This window comes from Triticum aestivum, chromosome 3B (assembly GCF_018294505.1).
Source record: "Triticum aestivum cultivar Chinese Spring chromosome 3B, IWGSC CS RefSeq v2.1, whole genome shotgun sequence".
Lineage (NCBI taxonomy): Eukaryota > Viridiplantae > Streptophyta > Magnoliopsida > Poales > Poaceae > Triticum > Triticum aestivum.
Genome location: NC_057801.1, coordinates 87,422,734 through 87,440,015, shown reverse-complemented (window position 1 = coordinate 87,440,015; position 17,282 = coordinate 87,422,734).

The following is a 17,282-nucleotide window of genomic DNA, read 5'->3' as shown; positions in this document are numbered from 1 at the left end:
TGAAGATCGGAGCGGACTCGTGAGCGGCCTCCAGGTTACTGTCCGGCTGCAGAGCTAAGTCATGCCCGTCGTGACAGTGCGGCGCGCTCGGCTGTGGCTCGAATCCATCGAAGATCAAGTCCCCGCGGATGTCAGCCATGAAGTTCAAACTTCCAAATCTGACCTGACGGCCAGGGGCGTAGCTTTCGATCTGCTCCAGATGACCAAGCGAATTGGCCCGCAGTGTAAAGCCACCGAATATGAAGATCTATCCGGGGAGGAAGGTCTCAGCCTGGACTGCGTCGTTGTTGATGATCGAAGAAGCCATTGAGCCTATTGGTGACGACACAGAGGAACTCTCAATGAAAGCACCAATGTCGGTGTCAAAACCGGCGGATCTCGGGTAGGCGGTCCCGAACTGTGCGTCTAGGCGGATGGTAACAAGAGACAAGGGACACGATGTTTTACCCAGGTTCGGGCCCTCTTGATGGAGGTAAAACCCTACATCCTGCTTGATTGATATTGATGATGTGGGTATTACAAGAGTAGATCTAGCACGAGATCAAGGAAACTAAACCCTAGAAGCTAGCCTATGGTATGATTGTTTTTCATCCTACGGACTAAAGCCATCCGGTTTATATAGACACCGGAGAGGGCTAGGGTTACACAGAGTCGGTTACAATGGTAGTAGATCTACATATCCGTATCGCCAAGCTTGCCTTCCACGCCAAGGAAAGTCCCATCCGGACATGGGATGAAGTCTTCAATCTTGTATCTTCATAGTCTTGGAGTCCGGCTGATGATGATAATCCGACTATCCGGACACCCCCTAGTCCAGGACTCCCTCACCACTCCTACACCAGAGCCATTCACCTCTTGGATCCATCAAAGAACATGGTCCAATGTTCCGACTGCATTTGAGTCGGCTGTTGTTATTCTGTCCACTCTGCGAGGAAATCTGCAATTGCTTGAGACTTAATGGCCTTCTTTGCCTCAAACTTGATATCTAAAGGAAGAAGTTCAATCGCCCACTTTGCCACTCGACCAGTTGCATCTCTGTTATTCAGAATTTCTGACAATGGAGCGTCGCTGATGATTGAAACTAAGTGATGAGAGAAATAATGTGCAACCTTCTTCATGACCAGGTAAATCCCATAAACAAGCTTCTGATAGTGAGGATATCTCTGATTGGACGGGGTTAAGACTTCTGAAATGTAATATACGGGGCACTGAACTTTGAAGGCTATGCCTTCTTCTTCGCGCTCGACTGTGAGCACTGTGCTAACAACTTGTCGTGTGGCTACAATGTAAAGAAGTAAAGATTCCTTGCTAACCGGAGCAGCAGGCACCGACTAGGTGGAAAGCAGGGCTTTGAGCTCTTCAAATGCTGCTTCAGCTTCGTCATTCCACTCGAACTTGTCGGACTTCTTCATCAGTCGGTAAAGAGGCAATGCCTTTTCACCGAGGCGTGAGATGAATCGGCTCAATGCAGCCAAACAACCAGTAAGCTTCTGAACATCATGCACACGCACTGGGCGTTTCATTCGGAGGATTGTGCCAATCTTCTTTGGATTTGCGTCGATCCCTCATTCAGGAATGAGAAAACCAAGTAAGTTTCCGCCTGGGACTCGGAATGTGCATTTTGATGGATTGATCTTGATATCATACCTTCTTAGGTTGGCAAAGGATTCAACAAGGTCAGTCAGCAGGTCCACTGGGTACACTTTAATGGGTTTTACTTTTGGGTCGACTCAAAAACAGTGCTCAGCCAGTCCATTGGGTACACCTGGCATGTCAGATGGCTTCCATGCAAAGATGTCCCAGTTAACACGGAGGAACTGGATGAGCGCTTCTTCCTATTTGCTATCGAGTGTCGTTGAGATATGGGTCGGAGCAACATTGGGGCCGGTCAGGTGAACATAGACTGGCTTGGTCTCGCGGCCGACTGAAATGCGGACTCCGAGGCAGGCATCTTAGCATGCAACAAATCACTCGGATCTGCAGTTTTCTGGTACTCTTGAAACTCTACTGCTGCCACATGCTCATCTGCTATATTTGCCCCGTCTTGAAGACCATCTTCTACTCTCTGATGGTTACCGGAAACTGTTATTATGCCTCTGGGGCCAGGCATCTTCATCTTCAGATATACATAGCATGGTCGAGCCATAAAGCTAGCATAAGCAGGTCTGCCAAAAATGGCATGATAGGTGCTATGGAAATCCACAACCTCAAATGTCAACTTTTCCTTGCGATTCTTCTCATCACCGAAAACCACGTCAAGAGTGATCTGGCTGAGTGATTTGGCTTTTGTTCCTGGGATGACTCCATGGAACCGCATGTTGCTCTCGCTGAGTTTGGACATCGGAATGCCCATTCCTTTGAGGGCCTCAGTATACAGAATATTCAGACCACTGCCACCATCCATCAGAACCTTGGTCAGTTGGGTGCCTCCCACGACTGGGTCGACCACCAGCGCTTGTCGCCCAGGGGTAGCTACGTGTGCTGGGTAGTCGGACTCGAATGTAGTGGGGTTTTTTGACCACTTCAAATACTTTGGTGTTGCCGGAGCAACCATGTTCACCTCTGTTAATGACCTTCAGTCAAGTTTTGCTCTCGATATTGGCAAAAATCACCAAGGTGGCATTGACATTGGGGTAACCACCATCATCATCTTTATCCTCTTCTTCCTTCTCGAACTCTTTGTCCTTACCACTGGGTTTACTTTCTCGGAAATTCTAGATTAGGAGTCGACATTGTCGAGTGGTATGCTTGGGGAGAATCAGGTTCCCCTCCTCATCCTTCTTGGTGTGAATATGACATGGCAAATCCATCACATCATTCCCTTCCTGGTCCTTCACCTTCTTAGGGAAGTCCAAGGCCCTTTGGTCTTCCCTTTGAACTTTCCTTGATTCAACACTGCTGCTTCAATAGGACCTGCTGCCTCGGCCTTCCGCTTCTGCTTCCGGCTAGAATTTCCTCCTCTGGTGTCCTGGGCGACTATTTTGTGCTTACCACTCCAGAGTCGGTCCTCCTCTTCGTCGTTAGCGTACTTGGTGGCAATCTCCATCATGCGAGTCAAGGACATATCTCCTGTCCGACCGAACTTCAGATTAAGCTCTCTGTAGCAAACGCCTTCCTTAAAGGCACATACTGCTTGGTGATCTAACACATTCTCCACTGTGTGGTGCAGAGTGATCCATCTCTGGATATAGTCTATCAAGGTTTCATTCGGTTTCTGCATGCAGTGCTGCAACTCCGATAGACCAGCAGGTCTCTTGCAAGTGCCCTCGAATGTTGTCGTAAACACTCGGGCTAACTCATCTCAACTCAAAATGCTCCCAGGGGCCAACTGATTCAGCCAAGCTCTAGCAGAACCTTCAAGCATCAGAGGGAGGTGCTTCATGGCCACCTCATCGCTGCGGCCACCAATGTGCACAGCCACTCGGTAGTCTTCAAACCAAGTGTCGGGCTTTGACTCTCCTGTGAACTTACTGACACCAGTCGCCAATCTTAAGTTATGAGGGATCTCAGCGGCTCTGATGGCTCTTCCGAAACACTCTGGGCCGGAAACATGGACCCTACTTCCACTAGGTCTGTCTCTATCCAGCCCTTCTCTATATGCTCTGTTTCGGTCGACCAAACCCTACACAAGGACGGACCTTGCATCGAAGCCGGGCTCCCTGGGGTCGACTGGAACCCTACGGTCATTTCCATACGGACGCCTGTCATCATATCGCCGGGGCGCGTATGACCTGTCCCTCGAAAGAGGCAAAGGCGCTCGACGGTGGTTGTCGCGGGTGTACTCACGATCATACTCTCCATGAGCTCTTCCCAGGTGCCGATCCTGGCGGTGATCATGACCTTCACATCGTAACAGTGACCTAGGACTGTGTGCCGACTGAACGGTGTCTGTTCTTACTGATCTGATATGGATTCTGTTCCATGACTGGGACACAGCAGAGTTCTGGTCTCCTGCCGCTCGGAGCAGCACCCTAATCTGTTCCAAGCCTCTTCTAGCCTCTGAACGGGACGACTGAATGGACTCTGCAATACAAGCAGCAGCTGCAAGATTCTGAATCGGTGTGCAGAATACCTAAGTTTTCAGTGGAAACAATTGCCGTGGACATCGATGATGACCCACAAGTGTAGGGGATCAATCGCAGTCCTTTCGATAAGTAAGAGTGTCGAACCCAATGAGGACCAGAAGGAAATGATAAGCGGTTTTCAGTAAGGTTTTCTCTGCAAGCACTGAAATTGTAGGTGATAGATAGTTTTGTGATAAGATAAATAGTAACGAGTAACAAGTAAATAAAGTAAATAAAGTGTAGAAAGGTGGCCCAATCCTTTATGTAGCAAAGGATAAGCCTGGACAATTTCTAATAATGAGAAAGGAGCTCCCGAGGACACATGGGAATTATCGTCAAGCTAGTTTTCATCACGTTCATATGATTCACGTTCGGTACTTTGATAATTTGATATGTGGGTGGACCGGTACTTGGGTACTGCCCTTACTTGGACAAGCATTCCACTTATGATTAACCCCTATTGCAAGCATCCGCAACTACAAAAGAAGTATTAAGGTAAACCTAACCACAGCATTAAACATATGGATCCATATCAGCCCCTAACGAAGCAATGCATAAACTAGGGTTTAAGCTTCTGTCACTCTAGCAACCCATCATCTACTTATTACTTCCCCATGCCTTCCTCTAGGCCCAAATAATGGTGAAGTGTCATGTAGTCGACGTTCACATAACACCACTAGAGGAAAAGACAACATACATCTCATCAAAATATTGAACGAATACCAAATTCACAGGACTACTAATAGCAAGACTTCACCCATGTCCTCAGGAACAAACGTAACTACTCATAAAGCATATTCATGTTCATAATCAGAGGAGTAATAATATGCATAAAGGATCTGAACATATGATCTTCCACCAAGTAAACCAATTAGCATCAACTATAAGGAGTAATCAACACTACTAGCAACCCACAGGTACCAATTTGTGGTTTTGATACAAGATTGGATACAAGAGATGAACTAGGGTTTTGAGAGGAGATGGTGCTGGTGAAGATGTTGATGGAGATTGACCCCCTCCCAATGAGAGGATCGTTGGTGATGACATTGGTGATGATTTCCCCCTCCCAGAGGGAAGTGTCCCTGGCAGAATAGCTCCGCGAGAGCCCTAGATTGATTCCGCCAAGGTTCCACCTCGTGGCGGCGGAGTTTCATCCCGTAAGCTTGCCCACGATTTTTTCCAGGGTAAAAGCTCTAATATAGCAGAAGATGGACACCGGAGGCCCACCAGGGGGTCCAGGAGATAGGGGCGCGCCCTTAGGGGGGGCGCCCTCCTCTCTCTTGGACTGCATGTGGGCACCCTGGTGTATTTCTTTCGCTCAGAAATTCTTGTTAAATCCAAAAGGATGTTTCGTGGAGTTTCAGGACTTTTGGGGTTGTGCAGAATAGGTTTCCAACGTTTGCTCCTTTTCCAGCCAGAATTCCAGCTGCAGGCATTCCCCCTCTTCATGGTAAACCTTGTAAAATAAGAGAGAATAGCCATAAGTATTGAGATATAATGTGTAATAACAGCCCATAATGCAATAAATATTGATATAAAAGCAAGATGCAAAATGGACGTATCAACTCCCCCAAGCTTAGACCTCACTTGTCCTCAAGCGGAAGCCGAAATCGAAAAATATGTCCACATGTTTAGAGATAGAGGTGTCTATAAAAATAAAATATGGACATGAGGGCATCATGATCATTCTTATAATAGCAACATATATAGATTTTATCATATGATATCTCATGCTCAAGTAACAATCAATTAACAATGTCAAGTGTGATTCAGAAACTTCATTGGGAACTAATAAACTATAATCTCAGTCATCGGAGCAATTGCAATTTATCGTAACAATGTAATTAGCCTGGTATATATTTAGCAACTAGGCGGTATATATTTAGCAACAATGTAATTAGCATAATTAGCATACCAAGGAGCACTACGAGAAGCATTGACGACCGCTAATTGTTCATCACAAAAGCTATCATTAATAGGCAGTGGGTCATCAAGAATATTCTCTAACCTAGACAAGTTATCTGGAACGGGGTTCTCAACTCCCTTTGTATCAATAATATGGAAGTCAAATTCTTGGAGCAAGAGAACCCATCTAATGATTCTAGGCTTAGCATCTTTCTTTTCCATAAGATATTTAATAGCAGCATGATCAGTGTGAATAGTAACTTTGGAATCAACAATATAAGGTCTAAACTTATCACATGCAAACACAACTGCTAAGAATTCTTTTTCAGTAGTAGCATAATTTCTCTGGGCAGTATCAAGAGTCTTACTAGCATACTAGATAACATTCAATTTCTTATCGACTCTTTGCCCTAGAACAGCACCTACAGCATAATCACTAGCATCGCACATAATTTCAAAAGGTAAATTCCAATCAGGTGGTTGGACAATAGGTGTGGTGATCAAAGCTTTATTAAGTATTTCAAATCCTTCTATTCAATCATCATCAAAGACAAAAGGAATATCTTTTTGCAACAAATTATTCAAAGGCCTAGAGATTTTAGAAAAGTCCTTAATGAACTTCCTATAAAAACCGGCATGACCAAGAAAACTTCTTATACCTTTTATGTCCTTGGGACATGGCATCTTTTCAATAGCATCAACTTTGGCTTTATCAACTTCAATACCTCTCTCGGAGATCTTATGCCCCAAGACAATGCCTTCATTAACCATAAAGTGACACTTTTCCCAATTCAGGATGAGACTAGTGTCTTCGCATCTCTGCAAAACTCGATCAAGGTTACTCAAACAATCATCAAAAGAGGATCCATAAACTAAGAAATCATCCATGAATACCTCACAAATCTTTTCACAAAAATCAGAGAATATAGCCATCATGCATCTTTGAAAGGTAGCAGGTGCATTACATAAACCAAAAGGCATACGTCTATAAGAAAAAGTACCAAAAGGGCAAGTAAAAGTAGTTTTAGATTGATCCTTCGCTGACACATGTATCTGAGAGAAACCAGAATAACCATCTAGAAAGCAGAAATGTGTGTGTTTGGATAGTTTTTCTAGCATTTGATCAATAAAAGGTAAAGGGTAATGATTTTTCTTAGTAGCTCTATTTAACTTACGAAAATCAATTGCCATCCTATAACCTGTAATAATTCTTTGCGGGATTAATTCATATTTATCATTAGGAACAACGGTAATACCTCCCTTTTTAGGAACACAATGGACAGGGCTTACCCATTCACTATCAGCAATGGGATAAATACTACCTGCCTCAAGGAGCTTTAGTATCTCCTTTCTTACCACTTCTTTCATCTTGGGATTTAGTCGTCATTGAGGATCTCTAACTGTTTTGGCATCGTCCTCCATATTAATTTTGTGTTGGCATAATGTGGGACTAACGCCCTTAAGATCACCCAGAGTATATCCAATAGCAGCTCAGTGCTTCTTCAGAGTTTTCAATAATCTTTCTTCTTCTTTCTCTGAAAGGTTAGCACTAATAATAACATTTTTCATCAAGGTAAGAATACTTAAGATTATCAGGTAATGATTTGAGTTCAAACATGGCATCACCCTTGGGTGCAGGGGGATCCCCAAGAGTTTCAATGGGAAGGTTATGTTTCAGCATAGGTTCCTGTTTGAGGAACATTTCATCTATTTCCCTTCTGTCCTTCATAAACATACCTTTTCATGGTCTAGCAAGTATTTTTCTAACGGATTAGTTGGAGGAACAACAATGGAAGCAAGACCAATAATCTCATCCTTACTAGGTGGTTCCCTATCACGAGGTTGTCTACTAAACTTAGCAAAATTAAACTCATGAGACATACCACCTATGCCAACAGTGACAATATTGTTTTCACAATTAATCTTAAAACTAGCCGTATTCAAGAAGGGTCTACCGAAAATAATGGGACAAAAATCATCTTGTGGGGAACCAAGAACAAGAAAATCAGCAAGGTATTTAACCTTCCCACACAAAACTTCAACATCTCTAACAATCCCAATAGGTTTAATGGTATCCCTATTAGCTAGCTTAATAGTAACATCAATGTCTTCTAATTCAACAGGTGCAATGTCGTGCATAATTTCTTTATATAAATCATAAGGTATAGCGCTAGCACTAGCACCCATATCACATAAGCCATGATAACAATGATCTCCTATTTTAACAGAAATAACAGGCATGCCTACGACAGGTCTACGTGTCTTAGTATCTGGCCTAGCAATATTAGTAGTCTCACCAAAGAAATAAATAACATGCCCATCTAAATCATCATCCAAGAGATCTTTAACCATAGCAATACTAGGTTCAACATTAATTTTCTCAGGAGGTGTATAAGTCCTAGTATTACTCTTACGAACAACAGTCGAAGCTTTAGCATGATCTTTTATCCTAACGGGAAAAGGAGGTTTTTCAACATAAGTAGTAGGAACAATAGGATCACTATAGGTAATAGTCTTTTCTTTGACTGTAATAGGTGCAACTACTTTAACTTTAACAGGAGGATTATATTTAAACCACTTCTCTTTAGGTAGATCAACGTGAGTAGCAAAAGATTCACGGAAAGAAGCTACTATCTCAGAGTCAAGTCCATACTTAGCGCTAAATCCACGAAAAGCATCGGTATCTATAAAAGATTTAACACAATCGAACTTAGGTGTCATACCTGACTCCTTACCATTGTCGGAACCCCAATCTTCAGAGTTGCATTTAATTATTTCCAATACATCCCATTTGAAATCAATAGTCTTCAGCATATAAGAACTAGCACAGGAAGTATTGAGTAGGTTGCGATTATCAAGAGAAAGCCGAGCATAAAAGTTCTGAATAATCATTTCCCGAGAGAGCTCATGATTGGGGCATGAATATAACATTGACTTAAGCCTCCCCCAAGCTTGAGCGATTCTTTCTCCTTCGCGAGGCCAGAAATTATATATGTAATTATGATCACGATGAACAAGATGCATAGGATAGAACTTCTGGTGAAATTCCAACTTCAATCGCTTATAATTCCAAGATCTTGTATCATCATGTAGCCTATACCATGTCAATGCATCTCCCTTCAAAGATAAAGGGAAGACCTTCCTTTTGACAACATCATCGGGAATACCTGCAAGCTTAAATTATCCACAAAGATAAGGTGTAAATCGGGAAGCAATGTTCCATCTCCTGCAAATGGATTAGCTAGCAGTTTCTGTTGGGGAACGTTGCAGAAAATAAAAAAAATTCTATGCTTTCACCAATATCAATCTATGAGTTCATCTAGCAACGAGAGAGAGGAGTGCATCTACATACCCTTGTAGATCGCAAGCAGAAGCGTTCAAGAGAACGGGGTTGAGGGAGTCGTACTCGTCGTGATCCAAATCACCGGAGATCCTAGCGCCGAACGGACGGCACCTCCACGTTCAACACACGTACGGTTCGGAAGACGTCTCGGCAGTGGGGAAGGAGAGGTTGATGAAGATCTAGCAGCATGACGGCGTGGTGGTGGATGCAGGAGCGATCTCGGCAGGGCTTCGCCAAGCTTCTGCGAGAGGGAGAAGTGTAGCAGTGGGAGACGGAGGCGCCAGGAGCATGGGTGCGGCTGCCCTCCCTCCCCCCTCTTTATATAGGGCCCCTAGGGGGGACGTCGGCCCTAGGAGATGCAATCTCCTAGGGGGGGCGGCCAAGGGGGTGGCTTGCCCCCCAAGGCAAGTGGAGGCGCCCCCCACCCCAAGGGTTTCCAACCCTAGGTGCAGGGGGGGCCAAGGGGGGCGCACCAGCCCACCAGGGGCTGGTTCCCCTCCCACTTCAGCCCATGGGGCCCTCCGTAGTGTACCTTTATAGTCACCCAGTTATGTTGTGACGTTTGGCACACCCAAAGCACTCCTATGGTATCCGGGAGTTGCACAATCTCATGGTCTAAGGAAATGATACTTGACATTTAGAAAAGCTCTAGCTAAACGAACTACATGATCTTTGAGCTATGCTTAGGATTGGGTCTTGTCCATCACATCATTCTCCCAATGATGTGATCCCGTTATCAATGACATCCAATGTCCATAGTCAGGAAACCATGACTATCTGTTGATCAACGAGCTAGTCAACTAGAGGCTCACTAGGGACATTCTGTGGTCTATGTATTCACACGTGTATTACGATTTCCGGATAACACAATTATAGCATGAATAACAGACAATTATCATGAACAAAGAAATATAATAATAACCATTTTATTATTGCCTCTAGGGCATATTTCCAGCAGTCTCCCACTTGCACTAGAGTCAATATTCTAGTTACATTGTGATGAATCGAACACCCATAGAGTTCTGGTGTTGATCATGTTTTGCCCTGGGGAGAGGTTTAGTCAACGGATCTGCCACATTCAGGTCCGTATGTACTTTACAAATATCTATGTCTCCATCTTGAACATTTTCACGAATGGAGTTGAAGCGACGCTTGATGTGCCTGGTCTTCTTGTGAAACCTGGGCTCCTTGGCAAGTGCAATAGCTCCAGTGTAGTCACAGAAGAGTGTGATCGGCCCCGACGCATTGGGTATGACTCCTAGGTTGGTGATGAACTCCTTCACCCAGATTGCTTCATGCGCTGCCTCCGAGGCTGCCATGTACTCTGCTTCACATGTAGATCCCGCAACGACTCTTTGCTTGAAACTGCACTAGCTTACTGCCCCACCATTCAAAATATACACATATCCGGTTTGTGACTTCGAGTCATCCAGATCTGTGTCGAAGCTAGCGTCGACGTAACCCTTTACGACGAGCTCTTCGTCACCTCCAAAAATGAGAAACATATCCTTAGTCCTCTTCAGGTACTTCAGGATATTCTTGACCGTTGTCCAGTGTTCCTTGCCAGGATTACTTTGGTACTTTCCTACCAAACTTACGGCAAGGCTTACATCAGGTCTGGTACACAGCATGGCATACATAATAGACCCTATGGCCGAGGCATAGGGGATGACACTCATCTCTTCTATATCTTCTGCCGTGGTCGGGCATTGAGCTGAGCTCAATTTCACACCTTGCAACACAGGCAAGAACCCCTTCTTAGACTGATCCATATTGAACTTCTTCAATATCTTATCAAGGTATGTGCTTTGTGAAAGACCTATGAGGCGTCTTGATCTATCCCTATAGATCTTGATGCCTAGTATGTAAGCAGCTTCTCCAAGGTCCTTCATTGAAAAACACTTATTCAAGTAGGCCTTAATGCTATCCAAAAGTTCTATATCATTTCCCATCAAAAGTATATCATCTACATATAATATGAGAAATGCTACCGAGCTCCCACTCACTTTCTTGTAAACGCAGGCTTCTCCATAAGTCTGCATAAACCCAAACGCTTTGATCATCTCATCAAAGTGAATGTTCCAACTCCGAGATGCTTGCACCAGCCCATAAATGGATCGCTGGAGTTTGCATACCTTGTTAGCATTCTCAGGGTCGACAAAACCTTCCGGCTGCATCATATACAGTTCTTCCTTAAGATGGTCGTTAAGGAATGCCATTTTGACATCAATTTGCCATATCACATAATCATAGTATGCGGCAATTGCTAACATGATTCAGACGGACTTTAGCTTCGCTACTGGAGAAAATGTCTCATTGTAGTCAACCCCTTGAACTTGTCGATAACCCTTAGCGACAAGTGGAGCCTTATAGATGGTAACATTACCATCCGCGTCCGTCTTCTTCTTAAAGATCCATTTGTTTTCCGTCGCTTGCCGATCATCGGGCAAGTTTGTCAAAGTCCATACTTCGGTTTCATACATGGATCCTATCTCGGATTGCATGGCCTCAAGCCATTTGTTGGAATCTGGGCCCGTCATCACTTCTTCATAGTTCAAAGGTTCACCGTTGTCTAACAACATGATTTCCAGGACAGGGTTGCCATACCACTCTGGTGTGGAACGTGTCCTCGTGGACCTACGAAGTTCAGTAGTAACTTGATTCGAAGTACCTTGATCATCATCATTAACTTCCTCTTCAGTTGGTGCTGGCACCACAGGAACATCTTCCTGAGCTGCGCTACTCACCAGTTCAAGAGGTAGTACTTCATCAAGTTCCACTTTCCTCCCACTTACTTCTCTCGAGAGAAACTCTTTCTCCAGAAAGGACCCATTCTTGGCAACAAAGATCTTGCCTTCGGATCTGAGGTAGAAGGTATACCCAATGGTTTCCTTAGGGTATCCTATGAAGACGCATTTTTCTGACTTGGGTTCGAGCTTTTCAGGTTGAAGTTTCTTGACATAAGCATCACATCCCCAAACTTTTAGAAATGACAACTAAGGTTTCTTTCCAAACCATAATTCATACGGTGTTGTCTCAACAGATTTAGATGGTGCCCTATTTAAAGTGAATGTAGCTATCTCTAGAGCGTATCCCCAAAAAGATAGTGGTAAATCTGCAAGAGACATCATAGATCGCACCATATCCAATAAAGTGCGATTACGATGTTCGGACACACCGTTACGCTGAGGTGTTCCAGGCGGCGTGAGTTGTGAAACGATTCCACATTTCCTTAAGTGCGTACCAAATTCATGACTTAAATATTCTCCTCCACGATCTGATCGTAAGAACTTTATCTTTCGGTCACATTGATTCTCTACCTCATTCTGAAATTCCTTGAACTTTTCAAAGGTCTCAGACTTGTGTTTCATTAAGTAAACATACCCATATCTACTCAAGTCGTCAGTGAGAGTGAGAACATAATGATATCCTCCGTGAGCCTCAACGCTCATTGGACCGCACACATCAGTATGTATAATTTCCAATAAGTTGGTTGCCCGCTCCATTGTTCCGGAGAACGGAGTCTTGGTCATTTTGCCCATGAGGCATGGTTCGCATGTGTCAAATGATTCATAATCGAGAGACTATAAAAGTCCATCAGCATGGAGCTTCTTCATGCGCTTGACACCAATGTGACCAAGGCGGCAGTGCCACAAGTATGTGGGACTATCGTTATCAACTTTACATCTTTTGGTATTCACACTATGGATATGTGTAACATCACGTTCGAGATTCATTAAGAATAAACCATTGACCATCGGGGCATGACCATAAAACATATCTCTCATATAAATAGAACAACCATTATTCTCGGATTTAAATGAGTAGCCATCTCGTATTAAACGAGATCCAGATACAATGTTCATGCTCAAAGCTGGCACTAAATAACAATTATTGAGGTTTAAAACTAATCCCGTAGGTAAATGTATAGGTAACGTGTCGACGGCGATCACATCGACCTTGGAACCATTCCCGACGTGCACCGTCACCTCGTCCTTCGCCAGTCTCCGCTTATTCCGCAGCTCCTATTTTGAGTTACAAATATGAGCAACGGCACCGGTATCAAATACCCAGGAGCTACTACGAGTACTAGTAAGGTACACATCAATTACATGTATATCAAATATACCTTTAGTGTTGCCGGCTTTCTTGTCTGCTAAGTATTTGGGGCAGTTCCGCTTCCAGTGACCCTTTCCTTTGCAATAAAAGCACTCAATTTCAGGCTTGGGTCCATTCTTTGACTTCTTCCCGGCAACTGGCTTACCGGGCGCGGCAACCTCCTTGCCGTCCTTCTTGAAGTTCTTCTTACCCTTGCCTTTCTTGAACTTAGTGGTTTTATTCACCATCAACACTTGATGTTCGTTTTTGATCTCAACCTCCGCTGATTTCAGCATTGAATATACCTCAGGAATAGTCTTTTCCATCCCTTGCATATCGAAGTTCATCACAAAGCTCTTATAGCTTGGTGGAAGCGACTGGAGGATTCTGTCAATAACCGCGTCATCCGGGAGGTTAACTCCCAGCTGAGTCAAGCGGTTGTGCAACCCAGACATTTTGAGTATGTCCTCACTGACAAAACTATTTTCCTCCATCTTACAACTAAAGAACTTGTCGGAGACTTCATATATCTCGACCCGGGCATGAGCTTGGAAAACCATTTTCAGCTATTCAAACATCTCATATGCTCCGTGTCACTCAAAACGCTTTTGGAGCCCCGGTTCTAAGCTGTAAAGCATGCCTTACTGAATGAGGGAGTAATCATCAGCACGAGACTACCAAGCGTTCATAACGTCTTGGTTCTCTGGGATGGGTGCTTCACCTAGCAGTGCTTCTAGGACATAATCTTTCTTTGCAGCTATGAGGATGATCCTCAGGTTCCGGACCCAGTCCGTATAGTTGCTGCCATCATCTTTCAGCTTGGTTTTCTCTAGGAACGCGTTGAAGTTGAGGTGGACATGAGCGTTGGCCATTTGATCTACAAGACATATTTGCAAAGGTTTTTAGACTAAGTTCATGATAATTAAGTTCATCTAATCAAATTATTTAATGAACTCCCACTCAGATTAGACATCCCTCTAGTCATCTAAGTGATACATGATCCGAGTCGACTAGGCCGTGTCCGATCATCACGAGAGACGGACTAGTCATCATCGGTGAACATCTCCATGTTGATCGTATCTTCCATACGACTCACCAAGGCCATGTCTGTACATGATAGGCTCGTCAAGTTAACCTAAGTGTTTATGCATGTGTAAATCTATCTTACACCCATTGTATGTGAACGTTAGAATCTATCACACCCGATCATCATGTGGTGCTTCGAAACAACGAACTTTCGCAACGGCGCACAGTTAGGGGGAACACTTTCTTGAAATTATTATGAGGGGTCATCTTATTTACTACCGTCGTTCTAAGTAAACAAGATGCAAAAACATGATAAACATCACATGCAATCAAATAGTGACATGATATGGCCAATATCATATAGCTCCTTTGATCTCCATCTTCGGGGCTCCATGATCATCTTCATCACTAGCATGACACCATGATCTCCATCATCATGATCTCCATCATCATGTCTCCATGAAGTTGCTCGCCAACTATTACTTCGACTACTATGGCTAACGGTTTAGCAATGAAGTAAAGTAATTACATGGCGTTGAATCAATGACACGCAGGTCATACAATAATTAAGACAACTCCTATGGCTCCTTCTGGTTGTCATACTCATCGACATGCAAGTCGTGATTCCTATTACAAGAACATGATCTCATACATCACATATATATCATTCATCATTCATCACAACTTTTGGCCATATCACATCACAATCATATGCTGCAAAAACAAGTTAGACGTCCTCTAATTGTTGTTGCATGTTTTACGTGGCTGCAATAGGGTTCTAGCAAGAACGTTTTCTTACCTGCTTAAAAGCCACAACGTGATTTGCCAACTTCTATTTACCCTTCGTAAGGACCCTTTTCATCGAATCCGCTCCAACTAAAGTGGGAGAGACAGACACCCGCTAGCCACCTTATGCAACTAGTGCATGTCAGTCGGTGGAACCTGTCTCACGTAAGCGTACGTGTAAGGTCGGTCCAGGCGCTTCATCCCACGATACCGCTGAAGAAAAATAAGACTAGTAGTGGCAAGAAAGTTGACAACATCTACACCCACAACAAATTTGTGTTCTACTCGTGCAAAGAGAACTACGCATAGACCTAGCTCATGATGCCACTGTTGGGGAACGTTGCAGAAAATAAAAAAAATTCTACGCTTTCACCAAGATCAATCTATGAGTTCATCTAGCAACGAGAGAGGGGAGTGCATCTACATACCCTTGTAGATCGCGAGCGGAAGCGTTCAAGAGAACGGGGTTGAGGGAGTCGTACTCGTCGTGATCCAAATCACCGGAGATCCTAGCGCTGAACGGACGGCACCTCCGCGTTCAAAACACGTACGGTTGGGAAGACGTCTCCTCCTTCTTGATCCAACAAGGGGGAAGGAGAGGTTGATGAAGATCCAGCAGCACGACGGCGTGGTGGTGGATGCAGCAGCGATCTCGGCAGGGCTTCGCCAAGCTTCTATAAGAGGGAGAGGTGTAGCAGGGGGAGAGGGAGGCGCCAAGAGCATGGGTGCGGCTGCCCTCCCTCCCCCCTCTTTATATAGGGCCCCTAGGGGGGCGCCGGCCCTAGGAGATGCAATCTCCTAGGGGGGGCGCCGGCCAAGGGGGTGGCTTGCCCCCCAAGGCAAGTGGAGGCGCCCCCACCCCTAGGGTTTCCAACCCTAGGCGCAGGGGGACCAAGGGGGGGCGCACCAGCCCACTAGGGGCTGGTTCCCCTCCCACTTCAGCCCATGGGGCCCTCCGGGATATGTGGCCCCACCCGGTGGACCCCCGGGACCCTTTCGGTGGTCCCGGTACAATACCGGTGACCCCTGAAACTTTCTCGATGGCCGAAACTTGACTTCCTATATATAATTCTTTACCTCTGGACCATTCCGGAACTCCTCGTGACGTCCGGGATCTCATCCGGGACTCCGAACAACTTTCGGGTTACTGCATACTCATATCTCTACAACCCTAGCGTCACCGAACCTTAAGTGTGTAGACCCTACGGGTTCGGGAGACATGCAGACATGACCGAGACGCCTCTCCGATCAATAACCAATAGCGGGATCTGGATACCCATGTTCGCTCACACATGCTCCTCGATGATCTCATCAGATGAACCACGATGTCGAGGATTCAATCAATCCCGTATACAATTCCCTTTGTCAATCGGTACGTTACTTGCCCGAGATTCGATCGTCGGTATCCCAATACCTCGTTTAATCTCGTTACTAGCAAGTAACTTTACTCGTACCGTAATGCATGATCCCGTGACCAGACACTTGGTCACATTGAGATCATTATGATGATGCATTACCGAGTGGGCCCAGAGATACCTCTCCGTTATACGGAGTGACAAATCCCAGTCTCGATTCGTGCCAACCCAACAGACACTTTCGGAGATACCTGTAGTGTACCTTTATAGTCACCCAGTTATGTTGTGACGTTTGGCACACCCAAAGCACTCCTACGGTATCCGGGAGTTGCACAATCTCATGGTCTAAGGAAATGATACTTGACATTTGGAAAAGCTCTAGCTAAATGAACTACACGATCTTTGAGCTATGCTTAGGATTGGGTCTTGTCCATCACATCATTCTCCCATTGATGTGATCCCGTTATCAATGACATCCAATGTCCATAGTCAGGAAACCGTGACTATCTGTTGATCAACGAGCTAGTCAACTAGAGGCTCACTAGGGACATGTTGTGGTCTATGAATTCACACGTGTATTACGATTTCTCGATAACACAATTATAGCATGAATAACAGACAATTATCATGAACAAAGAAATATAATAATAACCATTTTATTATTGCCTCTAGGGCATATTTCCAACAGTTTCTCTATCATACACG